The sequence below is a fragment of the Podarcis pityusensis genome, assembly GCF_964106645.2.
Source record: "Podarcis pityusensis genome assembly, chromosome: 6".
NCBI classification, from domain to species: Eukaryota; Metazoa; Chordata; class Lepidosauria; order Squamata; family Lacertidae; genus Podarcis; species Podarcis pityusensis.
The window spans coordinates 18108038-18128063 of NC_138030.1; the positions used below are offsets into that span (position 1 = coordinate 18108038).

Here is a 20026-nt window from a genome sequence, read left to right on the forward strand (position 1 = left end):
CCCGCCCTGGCTCCTTGCTTGCATGCCTGTTCCTGACTTCACCCAACTCCCTGCCCTGCACCCAGCTTCAGCTACTATGGACTGCCTCCACGTTGCACCTTTGACCATGGACCGGACTTGGACCTCGCCTCTCAGGTAACCCATGGGACCAGCACAGTGCCATTTTAAGAACGGTCTACACAGTGCTATTTTTCTAGAAAAAAGAGGTGCCAGAACTCACCATGAACACTTCTTTTGCTCTCTTAGAATGGCAATGGTGCCCATCTGAGAGGTGCCAGAACTGAGTTCCAGTAAGCTCCAGCTGAAAAAAGTCCTGGGTCTACGAATATTTTTTCAATATCATTTTGAAGCTTCTCTCTCTCTCTCTCTCTCTCTCTCTCTCTCTCTCTCTCTCTCCCCTCTCTCCCCCCCCCCCCCAGTCTCTGTTGCATTTACTACTTTCCCCCCATTTCCCCCCTCTTATCTGACCTAAGCATTAGGGGCTTGAGGAGGGGGGCTGTCAACATGCAGCAAGACCCTCTGACGTTATCAACTGCAGCTTAAACCTCAGTTTATCTTTTCAGCCAAAAATAAATCCATGCTAATAAAATAAAATCCCTTTTCTGCAAAACCAGTTAAAATAACAGTTACCTTAGCGACATTTAAGAATTCATTGCAGCCCCTCCCTGCCAGCTATAATGTCAACATGCCTTTGATTTAGGAACGACAGTTCCTATGACAACTGATGCATGTAGATAGAAGAGAGTCTGGACTCTCCCAAAATGTCAAAAGCGTATGTTGACACATAGGTTAAAAAACAGGAAGGAGCGGAGTATCCAGTGCAAATATAGTCTATATGTATTTGCCACCCTGGGTTCCTTTAGAAGGAAAGGCAGTATATAAATTCAAAATAAATAATAATAGTAATAGTAATGCCAAACCTTTTTGAAATATGGTCTGGAGGAGACTCTTGAGAGTCCCATGGACTGCAAGAAGATCAAACCTATCCATTCTGAAGGAAATCAGCCCTGAGTGCTCACTGGAAGGACAGATCCTGAAGCTGAGGCTCCAATACTTTGGCCAATTCATGAGAAGAGAAGACTCCCTGGAAAAGACCCTGATGTTGGGAAAGATGGAGGGCACAAGGAGAAGGGGACGACAGAGGACGAGATGGTTGGACAGTGTTCTCGAAGCTACCAGCATGAGTTTGACCAAACTGCGGGAGGCAGTGGAAGACAGGAGTGCCTGGTGTGCTCTGGTCCATGGGGTCACGAAGAGTCAGACACGACTAAACAACAACAATGTCAAATGTATCCATCAGATCTGGAATTCTGCTTGAAAAACTCCAATCAGACTACTTAAATTAGTTAATTAGAATGCCATATACAAAATATCTACAGAGGGTTTGGATACTGGAAGATGGTAGGTGTACAAAGCAGAAGAGGGCATGAAGAGAGGGGCTGAATCATTGGAACTTCGATGTCCCAGCAGTCTCAAAGTAGGAATTATCGAAGCAGCTCATCCATAAGGACAGACACACACACCCCAACATGAGCTGGTGTGTTGTTGTTGCTTGCTGAGAAGGAGAGGAGATGTTGGGGAGTTTGACGTGGTGCGGGCACACCAGCAGGAGCACTGGATTGGCTCTGCCATTGCACCCACACTGCGCTGACCTCCCTGATATCTCCTCCCTCTCCCTGTCCCAATGTGTGACATTGTCATTTCATAGCGATTGAATGGCAATCCATTTTATTGACAGAGATGGGGAACTAGCAATCATGAATGAAGAAGAATATACGGTTAGCTCTGCGTACCTCAACACCTTTTTATCGGCTTATGTTAACATTAAACCAGCCACTGATACATCACATTTTGCCTCTGTGTTGTTAGATATGCCCCTGCTGCCCAAGAGGTGAAAAGGGCACCTGAAGGGGTTTGTTCCCTCTGTAAATGAGAGTCCTGGAGGCTCACCGTACTGCCGTACTATTTTCTGTATTTACAAATGTACAAGCTGAGCAAAGTGCAGGCAAATACATTCCCAGGCCTAACCAGTGCACCGGGACTTCTGGCAGTTGCTAGGGACCCTGAAAACCCCATGATGGGCAGCTGGGTCTTTAACAGCCATTTAACATTTCATGAGGGGAGAATCTCAAGACTCAGGATCCAGATATGCCCTGCAGGCCTCTCTGGACCTCAGAACTCTCCCCATGTCACATCCAATCTCCCCAGGCAACTAGCCTACTGCACAAAGGCAGCATTTACATGCATTGCTCCACCCACTTTTGCCTCAGGCCCCACCCACCAGTGGCACGTGACTCCTGGAAGGTTGGCCAGAAAGGAATGCAGCCCTATGGGTTCCTCACCCTTCTCCGAAATGTACTTTTGCCCAAGAGCATTGCGGGAAATTTTAAATGGTAGGATCACAACTGTCCGCCACATTCACCAACTCACACTGGCGGTCTGCCAGAATAGAGGTGGATAGACAGTAGTTCTGGACCTACTGTTAGTTCTTGGGAAGATTGGCAATAGATGGGCAATGATTACTGACCAGTTGCAGCAACAAAATTATTCCACCTCCATGAGGAAATGTAGTAAACCAGGAGTTGATTTTTGTGTGGAAAAGAAGTGAGTGCTTTTCAGTTATGATACTCAAAATCCCTGGGCTCATCATCATCATCTTTTTATTTGTATGCTGCTTTTGCATAGTTGAAGCCATGCTCAAGGCAGCTTACAATATGAAAAGATATACATAATTTAAAAAGTAGTCATAAACAATAAAACACATCAAAAAGTACACAAGAAAACTTAAACAAATTCCACATACAGTCATACCTCATGTTACGTTTGCTTTAGCTTGCGCGTTTTCAAGTTGGGTCCCATGGCGACCCAGAAGTAACAGAATGGGTTACTTCTGGGTTTCGTCGCTCGTGCATGCGCAGACGCGCAAAATGACATCATGCACATGCGCAGAAGCAACGAATCACGACCCGTGCGTGCACAGATGCGCAGACACGGGTTGCTTTCTTTTCAGGTTGCAAACAGGCCTCCGGAATGGATCCCATATGCAATCAGAGGTACCACTGTAAATCCTAAGATATAAATATACAAAAATATATCAATAACAGCAACAACAAAAACCAACAAAACCACTTAAACAATGCCCCTGAATAACCAGATCTTTGTCCAGTTTCACTTATACCAAAATACATTGTCATAGCAAAGGAGGGGGGAGGAATTGTGTCTGTGAACAAGCAACAATGGATAGAGGCAAGTTAAATAAACATGGGCATTTCAGTGCCTGTCCCTGAAGTTCAACTGGAAGATACTTGTAAATAGGTTGAGTACATGGATGGTTGGATATGAATCATTCCCAACAGTGAGAGAGGAGACACAACATTGCTGTGTTCCATACCCAGTGTCCTGTACACCCCAATAGGCAAGCAGCGTGGTTGCTCATCTTACACATAAGTGGCCCCTAGTCCACAGTTCCAGCTAACTCCAACTAAACTCCCGACTCTCTTTTTTCCCCTCTAAATTCAAACTGTAAAATTGCCTGCTTCTCAACCAATCTCCTGTACAGTTCCAGACCCCATCTCCTCAGGTGAATTACCCATTCAAGAAATGCATCCTTAATCAAAGAGAACCATTGATATTCTTTTGAGAAGTCCTACATTACTGAGCATCAGGTGCCACTTTAAGAAAATCGCAATGATAGGCCCATTCACAGAAACGAAGGCAGCCAAACTCACAATGATAGTCAAGTAATCCTTTTCATGTTCATAAGTATCTGTCTCTCGTTCTCTAAATAATCTTAAATGCATAGGCTACAGCAACTCACTCACCTTCCAGCCGGGGCAAAAGCTAAAATTTGATACCCTGGTTGACAGAAAAGTTTGGAAATCCTGTCATATATATGTAGTTCCTCTCTATCCTTTGAAAGTGAGGACTTGAACTCCACATCACAGCAGGTCTTGGTTTGAGTGAGGGGTGGGGGGTAGGATTTCTGATGTCAGAGAAGTGAGAAGTCTGAAAATGAGACAAAGCACATGCATGCCCTCCAACATTTCTCTGATGAAAATAGGGACGCCCCATTCCATAATTATAATTTTACTATTTATACACCACACATCTTACTCGGTTGCCCAGCCACTCTGGGCAGCTTCCAACATATATAAAAACATAATAAAACATTTTTTAAAAATACTTCCCTATACAGAATTGCCTTCAGATGGCTCAGGGATCAGATAAGTCCATACCCTCCAACATTTCTCCAGTAAAAATAGGGACATCCTAAGGAAAAGTGGGACATTCCAGGATCAAATCAGAAAATTTGGCTTCTCCAAATCAGGGATGTCCCTGAAAAATAGGGACACTGCACATGTGAAGAGGGCTTTTTCTTGTAGCCCAGACACATAAATACAACTTGCATTTTGCAATTGTCTATTTGTTTCTGGCTATCCCTGCACAGCCCCTCTGCTCCAAAAATTGTTGGGACAAATGAAGCACATAGTCTCTTGCATAGGTCAGAGACCTTGCAAGGCAGAGAAGCCAAACAATAATATAAAACATGGCTGGGGAACCTGAGCCAGATCGACTACAGCTCCCATCATTCTTGATCACTGGCCATGCTGACTGGGGCTGACTGGGGAGCTGAAGTCTACTAACAACAGGAGGACCACAGGTTCCCCATCCCAAGTCTAATGGGAACAAATGGACCACAGCGAACCATTGACTCATGCACTCCCCTTTTCCTCTGCTCCTCTGACATCTGCTTTCACTTGAGAACGAGCCACACTTCTGTGCTATGGACAAACTCAAGAAACTGGGAAACTGTGGTTTGTTCTAGCCAGAGATAGTTTAAGCAACCCAGAAGTCATGTATTCTGATGGCCTGGTTTGTTTCAACTAATTTTGGCTAGAACAAATCACAGTTCCCCAGGTGAGTGCATAACATACAGTTGTGTGTTGTGTGTGTGTGTGTGTGTGTGTGTGTGTGTGGTTTTTTTGGAAATAAAATTTTATTTGATTTTCCAAAGTATAAACATACAACAAAACCAATTCCGAATCTAATTATTGAGATTACTCTGAATCTCCTGACTTCCTCCCATCCCTTCCATGGGTCCTATTAATTCTATTTTCAACTGTAGAGCCAGTGTGGTGTAGTGGTTAAGAGCGGTAGTCTTGTAATCTGGGGAACCGGGTTCGCGTCTCCGCTCCTCCACATGCAGCTGCTGGGTGACCTTGGGCCAGTCACACTTCTTTGAAGTCTCTCAGCCCCACTCACCTCACAGAGTGTTTGTTGTGGGGGAGGAAGGGAAAGGAGATTGTGAGCCGCTTTGAGACTCCTGAAGGGGAGTGAAAGGCGGGATATCAAATCCAAACTCTTCTTCTTCTTCTTCAATTTTTCATCTTCTTAGATTATCTATACATTCTGTTACATTACAGGTGTGTTTAAAATCCTGTTAATGTTTTGACCTGTTTACAGTGATTTTGTATTTACATTAGAAATATTTCCCATTCTTTTTTAAATTTACTGTCTTTTTGATTCCTGAGCTTCCCAGTTAGTTTTGCCATTTCGGCATAGTCCATCAGCTTGATTTGCCATTCAGTTGTGTTGTGTTTTTGTTCTAAAGTGGAAGTGGAAGCTTTCACATGCCTCCTCTTACACACAAAGCCACAGCTCAATGGTACAGTGGTACAAACCCTGGTATTATTACTATTATGATCTTCTTCCTCCTCCTCCTCCCTTCATCCAAAGATCTCAGGGCTAGTTAAATGCACCAATGGGGTCCAAAGGGAGGAAGGGATGGGAAGAGGAACCTGTGAGCATAAAGTTAGAGATGTGTTCTCTTACTCCTCTACCATTATCAGACTCGGTCCCTCCCAGTACAGTTGGAGACAGCTGGCAGTGGGTCAAACCAAGAATGAAACAAGTAGGAGGCTAGACTTCTGCCCTCAGATGCAGTGGAGATAGCTGCAAAACATTGCTAAGGTACATGAAAGGAAACTCATTTTTGTATTTATAGACAACGAAACTTTTATACAGATCAGGAGCTTATTAGCTGAGACACGAGATAAGCCCCAAAAAGTGCACATAAACTCATGCAATCTGCTGGGATTCTGAACAAACTTGAGCTAAAAATAACCGCTCATTATGACATCTACAAATTCAAAAGGTTGTTTATATTGTGATCACACAACACTTGAGTGGCTTTTTTGTTTGCTTGTTTGCTTGCTTGCTGGCTTTTATTGCTAACATTTAACTTTTTGGCTCAGTTTTCTGTACACTTCTTTGCTTTCCTCACTCCATTTTTCACCTGTGTTTTTTAATTTGCACTTCTTGTTCAGAAGATTACTGCTGGAAATGCGCTAATAAAGTTCAGGCAGGGACAACAAAATATCCAACTGAAGGTGTCATTTGTATTGGGCCAATACCCCAATGAAATACATGAAAGAAGAATCAATAAAGGGAAGTTGGGGGAATTGATGAAACAGAACAAAAGACTGGGGAGTTTTTCAAAAGCAGAGACTAAGAAGTACTTCCAAAAAATCTATAGTATGTGATGTGTCACTTCTGAAAACTGCTAATGCTTGAAGATAAGACAATGGAAGGGAGCCATCTTAAATTACGCATATATTTGCATTAAATCTAGCTCTTTCATTCTATTTATAGACACAGAACATATGAAAACCAATTTACATGTTAGTAACTTTCGGAAATGGCTTGAAATATTTGCATACGTTAGCCCAAGATGCTGTGTGCAAATTAGACATGCCCCTTATTTTGCAGAAAGTAGTTATATATTTCAACTAACAAGCAGGCTGTGAGAGAACTTTGTGAGGACTACAAACCGACTAAAGGATAATTTAATGGTTGTTGTTCTCCTGCAGGACTGGCCCTACCTTTAGGTAGAGTGAGACCACTGTTCCAGGCAGTGGGTGCTGGGGGAGAGGGGCAATGGTTTTGAGAGAGGGAGGTGTTTAAAATAAATAAAAGGATAGGAAAGTTTCTTCCTACAATATCTCTCCAGACTTAAATTTTTAAAGGAAGGCAGACTGGACCCTGCCTTTCCGACTTCTGAAAGTCAAAAGAGAATGCTGCAGATTTGGTTTCAAGCGATTATGCAACAGGAGAATGTTATTAAAGGGAGCGGGCATAGGCTACAGCCAAGTACAAACTCTTAACTGAATGCCAGAATTCACCACTAAAACGTTTTGTGAAGGAAATTTCAGAGTGAAAAGCCTGGAACAAGAACACTACAAAACAAAGAACACCTGATAGAACAGAACAGCCTGAAAGTGTCTATATTTTATACTGAACATTTGCAGACTGCTCACAATGACAATAATGCAAAAGATGACTATGCAAACAAATACTCTGATTGTGGTCTTCATGGGGTTTCAGAGGAGCTGTACATGAAGATCCAAAGCATTGATCCCGAGACATTGTGCAAGTAAAATGTGTGCTCCAGCAGTGAGTGACGGCTCCTTGCTAAGCCCTTCCCGAGTTTGTAACTTTTTCCAGGAAACATATGATTGGACACTGTGGAAAGCAGGTTGCTAGTGCATATGGGCCCTTGCTCTGTTCTAGCAGGAACTCGTATGCTTTCTTAGGGCTGTAAACCATGCCTGATCACCTCTTAATACAGTTTTCCTGGAATACATCATGCAACCTTTTCATTTTAGGCAAAGGTAAAGGGACCCCTGACCATTAGGTCCAGTCGTGACCAACTCTGGGGTTGCAGCGCTCATCTCACTTTACTGGCCGAGGGAGCCGGCGTACAGCTTCCAGGTCATGTGGCCAGCATGACTAAGCCGCTTCTGGCGAACCAGAGTAGCGCACGGAAACGCCGTTTACCTTCCCGCAAGAGCGGTACCTATTTATCTACTTGCACTTTGACGTGCTTTCGAACTGCTAGGTTGGCAGGAGCAGGGACGGAGCAACAGGAGCTCACCCCATCGCAGGGATTTGAACCACCGACCTTCTGATCGGCAAGTCCTAGGCTTGGTGGTTTAACCCACAGGCATTCACCAAAGTTGCATGTTGTAAACAATCATATGAGTGGGTGCAGAAAAATGCTGCCAAGCTCTGCCCCTCTGGTACAACTTCATTATTCCATGTACAGTCCCTCATTAATCTTAGAGTGAAAATTTGCAGCGGGGAGTCTATTCTATTCACGGGCCTGCCGAATCAGGGTTTCAAATCATGCAGGGAGCCTCCATAAGCAGAAGTTGTTCCCTGCTTCAAACTCTCACCCTTAAACTCATGGAGAGTTCTAAATTGAGTAGAATTGATGTGCCACAGGGGGTAGATCTTGACAGCGCACACCCCATGCTTCCCTGCATAATTGCTTACATGAGGCTGCATTGAACAGCCAAATAGGGCTACAGACTGATTCCTACACAGAGGTGTCATGCGAAAGCGCTTAAAGAACTTATGTTTCTTAGGAATAATTGCATGATAGGTCGCATAGGAATCAAAGATACACTTGCTCTTTCCTGATCATCCATATCGCTTTTTAAATGTTATCTCCCATCCAAATGACACGTTTGCTCATGTTTTTACAGTGGGATTCAGCTCGATCCAGCACTCTGATTACATGACTAACGAGAGCTACACTAGTGACATTTTGAAATATACACATCACTGTGCTTTACTTTTGTAAAACAATAAGCCCACCAGAAGAACAAAATTGACAGATGGCTGGCAAACAACATCACTGAGAGTGATGTGCTCAGAGGAGGTGGTGGTAATCCAAAATGATGTGCAGGTCGCAACTCAAGTGTTGTTGAAGTCCAAAAGGCAGTATTTGGAATGACCTCAGTGGACTTCAGAGCAGTTTCTATAGTCCTGACAGGTATAAAGGTTTAGCGCTGCATCTGGCATAACACATTCTCAAGATCTCTTACCCCTGCCCTCCACATTCATCCATATACTATATACACACACATACACGTTCTCAAGAAAAACACCACAATTTCCCAAATGGTACACATTCTCTCTTTCCGATTCAGTCCTAGTAAACATCATTTCTGTTTGCATTGTTGAGCCTCATTACAGCTAAACTACTGTTCAGAACCACCAACTGGTCCTGAATGTGACAGCCCGTTGCCCAAGAAATATGGATTCTGACAGTGCCTGCACTTTTAGACTTTTTGTATCTTTTGTACAACTCAAAGACCTGGCAATTTCATCCTTTTTTCCCCAATTGCACATCACCCAAATAGTGATATTTTAATCCAACGCTATTCACTGCCTTCCTTGTTACTCTGGAGAGATACAAAGTTATTTGTATTGATTGAACCCTCCTAGGTGGGCGGGTTTCACTCTTTAAAAAACACACACACAGTCTAATATTAGGCTTTGTATGTTGCAAAGTAAACTTTTCCCCACATGTAGGGCAAGCGGTTTCTATAGAAACGAATGCTTTTCCCATTCCACATTAGAGTTGCTATAGCAACATATCAAGAGTTATAGAAATATGTAAGAGAAATTAACTTCTCAATCGTGTTCTCCTCCTCCTTTTTTTTCTGTGCCCCTTCAATTTTCTAACTATGAAGCCTTCATTTGTTCTCATAGTTTTCGAGTATGCAAGATGTTTTCCCAGAACAGAAAAGCAGTTCTCACCAGGTCCTACTTCAATTCACGTCTTCGTGTGTTTCTTCAGCTGAATTAAATGACCCACTCCAAATGGATTGAGCACTTCATGTAATGCGTTCAGGTAACAAGCCCGGATCAGCTAAATTGTGCCTATTTAGCGTGGAGTACCTAGTCACAGAACATGAGTATAATAATATAGTTATATGGCGGACTCCAAAAGGTGACTCACACTATTGTGTTGAAAGAGAGTATGGATTGAAATGTTCATATGCAGGAAGGTGCTGGCCTACGGGCAATAACATGGCCTTGTGTTTTGCTTACAGACTGCGGTCCTCTTAGGTAAGGAAATATTTGTATTATCCTTCCTTCACTCCCGCTAGTAAGTGATGTAGCAGAGCAACCCCCCTCTGTATTCATGGAAGCTAGTTGATTAGATTCATTGGAATCTTTACAAGATGACTAATCCAATCTGGCTTGCCCAGATGGATTACTCCTGGTGTCCCCTTTTCCCTCTTTTAAAATACAATAAAGACTCGCGAGTCTGTCTTTAAAAGTATAACAATAAGTTTACTCACAAGTTGTTCACAGTACACATCCTAGAAGGCAGGCTTACATCCTTTGTGAGGATGGGCCAAAGTGCTGCTGGCTGAGAACCAGCAGACAACAAAATGGATGAGATTTAACTTAGAGTTGAATCGACCAGAGAACAAAATGGCTGTGTGATTCTGCTTTTATAGGGTCACAAACATCTGCTAAGTCACTTACAGCAGGGACAGGAAGTTACACATCCCACTGTCTCTGTCCACTCTAGGAAGTAAAGCATGTTGTAACTGACTGTACCGATGTAACGCATCCCACACTCTGTTAGGAAGCTTCTTCTATTTGAAGGGCTTTCTGATCCATGCCCAGTTTAAAGATGAAGAACCATCCTCCCTCCTCCGTTGGGGAGGAGAAATTGTAAACAGTAAGGTCAGAAGGAAAGGAGATACAGAAAAATACAGACAATGATAATTAACTTTATTAGCAGCAGACATAACAGACATCCTGGCATTGATAAGCCAATAAACGCATGTAGTGTGATAAATATCTACCATGCTGATTCAGAACTGAACCCCTTGATGAACTGTAATTCAGTGGTTTCATGAAGTCTCTTCTTTTGAAGCTCTTTTGTTCTAGTATGGCCACTTTAAGATTAATTTCAGGGTATCCTGAGAGGTTGAAATGTTTGCCCACTCTTTTTTGGATATTGGTATTCCTGATATGATGGATTTGTGTCCATTTATTGAACTTTTTCATATAGAGTGGCCAGGATGTAGTTCACAAAAGCTTAGGCCGCAATATAGTTGTTGGCCTGTTAGGTACCATGGGAGTCCTTGTTGCTCTTGGGACTTGTGTTTCTCAGATAGGTGGTCTTCATGTCATCGTTAGATGCTTACTTTCCCAGAAGAAGAAGAAGAAGAAGAAGAAGAGTTTGGATTTGATATACCGCTTTATCGCTACCCGAAGGAGTCTCAAAGCGGCTAACATTCTCCTTTCCCTTCCTCCCCCACAACAAACACTCTGTGAGGTGAGTGAGGCTGAGAGACTTCAGAGACGTGTGACTAGCCCAAGGTCACCCAGCAGCTGCATGTGGAGGAGCGGGGAATTGAACCCAGTTCACCAGATTATGAGTCCACCACTCTTAACCACTACACCACGCTGGCTTCCCAGCCTAAGGCCAACAGAAACAAGGTTTAAAATCCTTCTCTAAGCCAAGCATTTCTTGCATAATCAAAATCCCATTACACCTGACATCATTAAAATTACGAATTGACCTAGCTTTTGATTAGTACTGCTGAATTATGAATAATACATCGTTGCTGAAAATGCCGACTTTTCCCCTTTCCTTCATCTCAAAAACTCGACCGTTGTGAGAATCCAGTGGGTTTTGTTTTGTTTTCTAGTTTAGGCTTCTAGCTGTCTCACACTGATAACAATTGCAGTGACTTTCATGGAATTGCTACAGAATAAGAAGTTGCCTTCCGGATAAGGTCAATGTTCTATATTGTCCAACGTCCAGTTCACACTATGGCCTACCAGATGCCTCTGGGAAACCATCAAGCAGAACTTGAGCAGAAGAACAACTCTCCCCTCCTGTGATTCCCAGAAACTGGCGTTCAGAAGTTAAAATGCCTCTGAGAAAATGAAGTGCTTTGAGGATGGCAACTTCTGGTTACTTCGAGGCAAATGGAGCTCAGAAAGTTCACCCACATTTGAAAGAATCTGGCTAATGGGCCCCACAGGAATAGAAGGCCGGGGGGGTGATAGAACCCAGCTGAAATGCATTTATATCTGTTGGACTTACAATCGATGAAATTATATTCAGTAATGATTAAAGAATCAAACTCTCACTAGAGTCAATTAAATGTTATTATGTCTGCACACTGCCAGGGTGTAGCTTCTCTTTCCATATAATAAAATTAGGGCAGAAATAATTGGTGACCTATTTCAAATATGTTTTCTTATTGTTCTGAGCATGGCTTATGAATGATAAACATTGCAGCTTCCTACATGCTTAAAATAGCTAATCAATAAAATTATGAATCAATGAATTATATAATAAAACCCCAACTTACATGGAATAAAACCACAGGAAGACCACCATCCTGTGGTCTTACTTTCCCAAGAGCATAATTTCTCACCCAATGTTTCAACCTGGTCTCCAAATTATTTCATAATTATATCAATAGTGGCTGGTCAATTAAAAAAAGTAAATTAAATTCATTGCGTATTTGAATAATAAGGAAATAAGCTTGAAAAATATGTAATATCCTATTTACTGCATCATCTGGAAACTCACAACGATGGGAGCTGCCTATTCAGCCAGAAAATGAATGAGTCTGATTGTATATGCTGCTTTCTTACGTGCTTTGGACAACATAAAGTGCTGTATTAGATTAGTTAGTCTAATTTTGTTGGACTTCCTAAATCTAGTAAAAGTTGTAGGATCCAATTTCCTGCAAAATTTAATGAGAGCAGACCTATATCTTTTTCTCTTTTTTTTACCTTCACTTCCATGGACAGGGTTGAGGGTGAAATGAAGTGCAGGGAATAGTACATAAATAGTTTAAAAAAGAACTGCGACTGGCCAGATGGTAAGAAGAATTTAGTTTACAAAATACACGAGAGTGAAGTGGGAAAGAAGCTTGCTCAGCCTGGCAAAGAGTGCTTTTGACACTGCATGCTATTAAGGAATCCAACTGAAATCCCAGCTTTCATGTGGAACTGTTGAGGTCTCTTTTATTTTGTATCAAATTTTGCCACGGGAAGTAAGAGGAAGCTGACTCAACACCACATAGCTGCATAACTTTCAAAAGTCCTGAGCACTCCATTTTCTGACTTCTGGTCAATCCCACTATTGCAATGGAGGGCAGAGGCCACTGATGTTAATCTATTCTTTGGAAATCAAACCCCACTTATGGGACAAGCCTGAACAGTCTCATTCTATCCAAGACTGAAGTGTGTTGTGATGCAACTTCAGCAGCTGTTGACATTTATTCCATAATTCCAATGGCTCTCCTTTAAAATAATATCCCCCCCCCCCCCCCTTCTCTAGGGTTCAGATTGCACTCACTGCCACGATGCTTTTCCTGGTCATTTATGAGCATCTGAGGAATTATTATTATTATTGTTGTTATTATTATTATTATTATTATTATTATTATCATTATCATCATTATCATTATTATCATCATCATTTTAATTTATTTATTTGGTTTTTCAAACTACAGCTTTACAATCACATGTCCAACATACAACATAAAAACAAGATTCCAAAGAATCTCCTGGACTTCCCTCCTCCAAGATTAAGATTATTATAAAAGATGCAGGAGGAAATGACCAACAATAGGACCCACAAAGGGGAGGAGGGCATGTGAGGATCTTTAAAACTTGCAGAATCTGGTTCTGTTGTATAGTCAGTGGCAAGATACCACATAGTCATTTCTGACATGGTATATACAGTGTTAGTAGAGCCACGGCAGGCCTGAGTTTTCCATGTGCTAGTTTACAGTTAACTCACAAATAAATCTCTGCCGTCTTCATGACATTATCCAGCTGGATAGAAGATTAACTGAAGTAACACTTTCTGCTATAATGCTGTCATAGATCTAGGGTGCTAGAGTCTGCCAGTGAATGGTAGAAATTAATAAACAGTAGTGTGGTAAGAATTCACTTCTACACCACCTCGATCATTATCCAGGTGAGATAAATAAACCACAGAACGAAGAAAACTGTTTTCAAGCCCAGCATCCAGATTAGGGACCTGGTGTTTATTATAGCCATTGCAACACGAAAGAGCTCCCTCAACTCAACGTGCCAGCTAACAAGGTCTGCCCTGAGGCACTTCGGAACAAAAACTTATATAGTAGTTCAAACTCAGCAAACAAAGAATCATAAAACATCTTCACATACATTAAGAAAGGTTACAGGTCATGGGGATAGATAACATGTATGGCAGGCTTCCTCAAACTCGGCCCTCCAGATGTTTTGAGACTACAATTCCCATCATCCCTGACCACTGGTCCTGCTAGCTAGGGATCATGGGAGCTGTAGGCCAAAAACATCTGGAGGGCTGAGTTTGAGGAAGACCGATGTATGGTGTCTTCCTGCTCTCCACTTCCCCTGGTATCACCTTGGAGTTGACCAGAAGTGCGTAGGCCTTTTGCCCATTTTAGGTATTGGATGTCCCACGTTGCCCTGGGAGCCTAGCCTATGATTAGTCTTTACTGACATTCCTCCATCTATCTTTCAGGAAGCTTCCAAGGATTTCTGATCGACACCCTTGTGCTAACTCATAACTGACATTGGAAAGCATCCTGACATTTGTGCCTCTTTCGGGGTCAGATAAGAAGTGATGGGATCCAGCGTAGGAGGGACAGACTGAAAAATGCAGAACATAGGCTCCCCATCCCTGGCTTGAAGCCTAGCAGAAGCAACCAGCCAGAAGGAGTGCCACTGCAGACCAGGCTTACATGGATGACGAGGGAATGATGAGGCAGGGTGGTGGTAAGGTTGGAGTGGTTTGGGTGTGCTAGTAGAGGCCCTCCATCACTGAAACCATGGCCCACCTCCTCACTGTCCCAGGGCATGGCAGTGATGTGCTGGCCACTCTTGAAGCGTAGCCATTGCTCCCGATGATCTTCCCAAGTTGGAGAATACTTGCTCCTGCAGCAGGAACAGAGCCTAAACTGAATGTGTGTTGCCCTCCTTACTACAGCTAAAGTCACCAGCAGCCTGTTTTAGAAGAAATCTTCTCCCCATCCTTATTTTTGATGCCCTCCTAATGCCCCTGCCTTTCATTTCATTTCAGCCGCTGTCCTCAGATGTACATGTTCATTTCAAGTGCTTCCAAGTCAACCCTGCAATTAAATAATCTCCTCGCTCCCCAATTCTTTCAAGCGTCTTATGGAGATGCTTTCACAGCTCACAAACCTTAGACAAGAGGCAGTGAGCAAAATCGAAATGGAAGCAAAACACAACTGAGCATTTGAGACACAAAACACAATGCCTTGAATAAGAAAATCTTTTTCCTGGGAAATGAAATCATGGTGACTAACAAGAAGGACGGCATGCTTTTTCATTTCTGGCAGCTTCTATCCCTTTGAGAAGATGGTTGGGAAACGACTAAAATGAGCGAGATCTGCCTCTTGGGAATCTCAGTAGAGAAAATGACCGGGAGTTTCATGTTACAAGAGGCCAAAACCAAGGTAGACATCCTGCAGAACCAACTAATATATGAATTCCCACTACCTTGAATTATAGAAACACCCCCCAAACGATGGAATGCTCTCATTCAGGGTATCTGTGCATTACTATTAGACTGCCATCATTCTGAGGTCTTGGCAAGCCATGGTCTATGGGTGGTCTCTGCATTTACGGTGACAACATCCAAGTATCTGTGGACAGAGTAACATACAGTGGTACCTCAGGTTAAGAACTTAATTCGTTCTGGAGGTCTGTTCTTAACCTGAAACTGTTCTTAACCTGAAGCACCACTTTAGCTAATGGGGCCTCCCGCTGCCACCGTGCGATTTCTGTTCTCATCCTGAAGCAAAGTTCTTAACCTGAGGTACTATTTCTGGGTTAGTGGAGTCTGTAACCTGAAACGTCTGTAACCCGAGGTACCACTGTATAGTCGCCAAGCTAAAAGAGTTAACAAGGTGGATTTACCCACATCAGTTTCAAGCTACAGATAGAAATTCTGCAGATACATCAGGACTTTAGTCCTTGGTGCCTTTGGCTGGTGTGCTTCCTCCCCGCTGCCCCCCACCCATTTCCCATTCCCAATCCGGGCATGTGTCAAATACTTGCCATATAAAACAACCAAGGAAGTGTTAGCATTTCACTCCTCCGTTGCTGATGTGTGACTGTTACATCACGTCACATATCTGTGTTTACTTTCTAGGCTGAAAAGCCTGAGAACGGAAGTGGGCCTTATCTCTTCCGTTCTGCTGTGTTTTTGTACTTTTTACTTTCTGTTCTCTCTCGGAGCTAGAGGGAGAGAACGCCATGATCGTTCGTCCTGCAAATATTGCTGAATAAAAGCTTAGAATGAACACACAATTCTCCACTTTGTTTCTGCTGATCTCTGCTGAGTGTGTGTGCATGTAGGCATCTGCTATGTGTCGCTGGAGCATCCCGGGTGTTATGTAGTGAGTTGAATAGGATCCAAAAGGCAGCAGTCTGATTGGCCCTAGAACAATAGGGTCCAGAATGCAGCAGTCTGATTAGTCCTAGAACAATGCAGCAGTATGATTGGTCCGCAGGAGCCACCCAATCCAGCTCCAGGTGGAAGTGAATCCGCAACCTGATTGGCCTACAGGAGAATCCCAGAATTAGCCAATCATGTGTGGCCCATTGTGTAAATAATGTATATAAAGCAGATATTTTAGGGGAACTTTCATTCCTCACTACTATGAGATGAATAAGGACCATGAAATCCACACTCGACTCCGAGTATATTTCACCGGGACTGTTGATTTATAGACGTCCTGGAGCTGCGCAACACCAGGAGGCCTGGAGAGATTTGTCTCATCCCAGGGGCTGCGCGGGCCCCCAGGGGCGTATCCTGACAGGAAGGACATCTATTTTTACCAGTGTAACATAGGCACACAGATTGCCTGAACATTTAACTTAGCGTGCTGGCAGGAGGCATGTTGCCTACGGAGATGCTTCATAGGTAGTATAAGATCCTTGTCCAAAAATATCTTAAAAGGCAATCACATTTAAGAGAGAGCTTACGGTATTTGAGAAGTGAATTACGAAAACAAACAGAGATAAGTAAAAATATATCAGCTTTTACTTAAATCAAATACAGGACAGATAACAAAATACATGGTGATGGGAGCACAGAATGCAAGGCAGAATATTCCTTTGGATATTTGGGGAGGTCTCTGGAAATCATCTCATAAATTTCCATTAAATATGAGCATGAGAAAAAATGCTTCAAAGGCATCAGCAAACAGTGCATCATTCCAGCAAAGATAAGCAAATTTGGTGAAAATTGTCCATCTTTGTGCTGGAAATGTCACAAAGAGTTAGGGGACTTTTTCACATGTGGTGGAAGTGTAAAATGATGGACGGTCATTGAAAGATAACAAAAAAACCAGTTTCCAAAGATTTTAGGAGAGGAGGTCCCACTTTACTTTATATGGTTTTTATTAAATTATGTTGAACAATCAATGAGGTCAGAAGATAAAGAGCTGGTTTCTTTTGTGGCCACTATGGCCAGAATTCTCTACACAAAATACTGGAGATTACAAGCTGTACAAAAAAAATAAAGAATGAGTTGAAAAAAGGGGGGGATTTCACAGCTACAAATTCAAATATTTTCTAAAATATTGAGAAAGAACAGAGAGAAGAGAACCTCTTGGTAAGGTGGCAGAAATTTATTGATCTTAGGAAGAGACAAAATAGTATTTATGGATTTACAATGCACTAATATTTGAATTATGAAAAATAGATACAGAAATATCTTATTTATTATGAGAAATGTTCATGAAAAATGGAAATGATGTTTTAGATTTTCCTAATTGGGGAAGATGGAGCTTATATATTTTTTCCTGTTCAGCTTTTGGCTAGCAACATTATTATTATTGGATTAAGTAATTATGGTTTTGTGGAGTACTCTGTTATGACTAATAATGTTATTCCTCTGCAATAAAGCTATGTATGCTGTTAAAATGATAATGATGATGGATGATGAGAATATATTTTGAACTTCGAGTAAAGGAAGTGATTCTCAATCGAAATATACTAATAGGAGGTAGTATTCAACTAAGTTTTACTCAAAATAGACCCATTGAAATTAGTTTGCACAACTAAGTTATTTCCATGAATTTAAATGGTTTACTCTGAGCAAAACTTTGTTCAATACAACCAAATATATTAGACAGAAAATATTTAATAACTTTGATAAAACCTGAGTATACGTAGTCTTTCATGAAGAAATGCACTTATCTCAATTACATATCCTTAATAAAATAAAGGTTTACAACTATTAATCAGCATTGAGCTCCCTTTTGTGGAAGACAACACTGATTAAGGTCTAGTTTAAAATGTCTGCATTGTAAATCTGCAGTTACTGCATTTGTTGATCATATTTGGCACACCCATCCTTGCATATCAATCCATTAAAAGCAAGCTATTTAGCTTAATGTAAATAGAAAACCCAGGGGCAGATCTTTTGGCATAATTCATGGGCACTGCTTATGTTTACCAAGCTTCCCATAAATTGGCATAATTGCCTACATTGGTGTGGGATGTGAACCACCAATAAAATCGCTTACCAGTATGAAATGGCCAAGCAAGTCCACTGATCTTCCATGACTGGTTTCAATCTTCAGGTTTTATCTCCACAGTACTAAAATGATTTGTTCAAAGAAGGAAGCTGAGCATGTCTGGAACGTGCATTCTGAGAACTGCAGCTAATGGCAGAAAGGTTTTGAACGGCAGCAGCTGGCCTGTTGAGGCTGAGCTGCCCTCCTGATAGTGGCATTGCTGAGGTTGACCTCGATGGCATTGGGTGGCGCAGGGTGGAGGCAAGGTCTGGGCTGCACGCAGGTGCCAGGGGAGCGCTGGACTGCCTCTGCTGGTGCATCTGCACAACGCTGACCTCACTGTTCCCCAGGAAAGCTACAGTGACACATGTGCCAAGTGGGTAGCTCTGCCCAACCACATTAGCTGCTACTGATTTTGAATCAATCACAAGAGGCAAATCGGTACAACTTTGTGCCAAAAAAATTTCCTCCTGCCCAACCATTCTCTACCAATTAACGAGTAAAGAAATTGCATTCAAAAAGGGAAGGTGAGGGTGTTCAGGGTTCTTGCTGCACTTATCTTATTTTCAAACTAAGATCATGGCCGCTGGTCCCATCACCTCCGGGCAAGTAGAAGGGGAAGAAATGGAGGCAGTGAGAGATTTTACTTTCTTGGGCTCCATGGTCACTGCAGATGGTGACACCAGTCACGAAATTAAAAGACGCCTGCTTCTTGGGAGAAAAGCGATGACAAACCTAGACAGCATCTTAAAAAGCAGAGACATCACCTTGCCAACAAAGGTCCGTATAGTAAAAGCTATGGTTTTCCCAGTAGTGATGTATGGAAGTGAGAGCTGGACCATAAAGAAGGCTGATCACCAAAGAATTGATGCTTTTGAATTATGGTGCTGGAGGAGACTCTTGAGAGTCCCATGGACTGCAAGAAGATCAAACCTATCCATTCTGAAGGAAATCAGCCCTGAGTGCTCACTGGAAGGACAGATCCTGAAGCTGAGGCGCCAATACTTTGGCCACCTCATGAGAAGAGAAGACTTCCTGGAAAAGACCCTGATGTTGGGAAAGATGGAGGGCACAAGGAGAAGGGGACGACAGAGGACGAGATGGTTGGACAGTGTTCTCGAAGCTACAAACATGAGTTTGACCAAACTGCGGGAGGCAGTGGAAGACAGGAGTGCCTGGCGTGCTCTGGTCCATGGGGTCACGAAGAGTCAGACACGACTAAACGACTAAACAACAACAATCTTATTTTCATCGGAGAAATGTTGGAGGGTATGGGAAACCTGTTAGATGGCTTGGACTCCATCTCCCATCATCTCCAACCAGCATAACCAATGATCTGGGATGATGAGAGCTATTGTTCACCAACTTCCTCAGGGCCTGTCTTTGCTTTAAGACACCATATTGTGTAGAAACTGGCTTTATACAAACTACAGCTCAGTTGGTAGAGCCTGAGACTCATGAGACTCTTAATCTCATGTCATGGGTTCAAGTTCCAAGTTGGGCAAAAGATTCCTGCATTGTAGAGGGTTTGACAATGTGGGAATGTTCTGGGGTGCAGGAGAGGATATATTGACTAATTATATCCTTATCCAACTTGTGCTAACAAGTTCCCAAAATATCAGCAGAGT

General features: G+C 42.5%; 1 long non-coding RNA gene across 2 annotated transcripts in view; it reads right to left on the minus strand.

Annotated features, from left to right (window-relative positions):
* LOC308480267 overlaps positions 1-20026 on the minus strand; it is a 54135-nt gene that overhangs the window by 21737 nt on the left and 12372 nt on the right. Inside the window, exons 2-3 of one of the 2 annotated variants that reach the window (XR_013987975.1) lie at positions 3822-3982; positions 2812-3068 (exon numbers count right to left, since the gene is read on the minus strand). This is a non-coding gene — a long non-coding RNA (uncharacterized lncRNA). The remainder of the gene's footprint in view (positions 1-2811; positions 3069-3821; positions 3983-20026) is intronic. The other variant, XR_013987974.1, reaches the window with a different exon arrangement.